Raw genomic sequence first — 544 nt, 5'->3', positions numbered from 1 at the left:
GTGTATAATATACTTGTATATAATTGTATATATTGCAAAATGATCCAGGTAAGTCTAGTTAACATCCATCACCACACGGAGTTACAATTTTTTTCCTTGTGGTGAGAATTTTTAAGATCTACTCCCTTAGCAAATTTCAAATATGCAATACCGTGTTATTAACTACAGGCACCAGGCTGTACGTTATATTTTCAGTATGTACTCATTTTATAAAAATCTGGAATGCTTCACAAATGTGAGTGTCCTGCTTATACAGGGGCTATGCCAATTTTCTCCGTTTCATTCCAATTTTACTATACGTGCTGCCAAAGAGAGCATTGAATTGTATCTCATTTTATGGACATACCACAGTTTCTCCATCCAGTTTCCGTTGATGGACGTTGGGTTGATGATTTTAAACAGGAGCCAGACGAGAATGAGTGACAGAATGAGGCACCTTGTGCACGACAGTCAAGGAGATGCCCCCTCTCAGGTCTGTACACACGTTCCACTCTTGACCTTGTACAGGCCCTGATTGTAGACAAAACTGCTGTGAACATTTGCA

General features: G+C 39.3%; 1 non-coding gene across 1 annotated transcript; it reads right to left on the bottom strand.

Moving 5' to 3' along the window:
- Nucleotides 1–211: 211 nt before the first annotated feature.
- Nucleotides 212–318, bottom strand: LOC144222232 (U6 spliceosomal RNA). The gene has a single exon (XR_013332350.1). It is a non-coding gene; the product is annotated as a U6 spliceosomal RNA (small nuclear RNA).
- Between the last annotated feature and the right edge of the window lie 226 nt (nucleotides 319–544).

This window comes from Crocuta crocuta, unplaced genomic scaffold (genome assembly GCF_008692635.1).
Source record: "Crocuta crocuta isolate KB4526 unplaced genomic scaffold, BGI_CrCroc_1.0 scaffold101, whole genome shotgun sequence".
Classification (NCBI taxonomy): Eukaryota; Metazoa; Chordata; class Mammalia; order Carnivora; family Hyaenidae; genus Crocuta; species Crocuta crocuta.
Note: the sequence above shows the minus strand (reverse complement) of the source record. Positions and strands in the feature narration are given on the sequence as shown.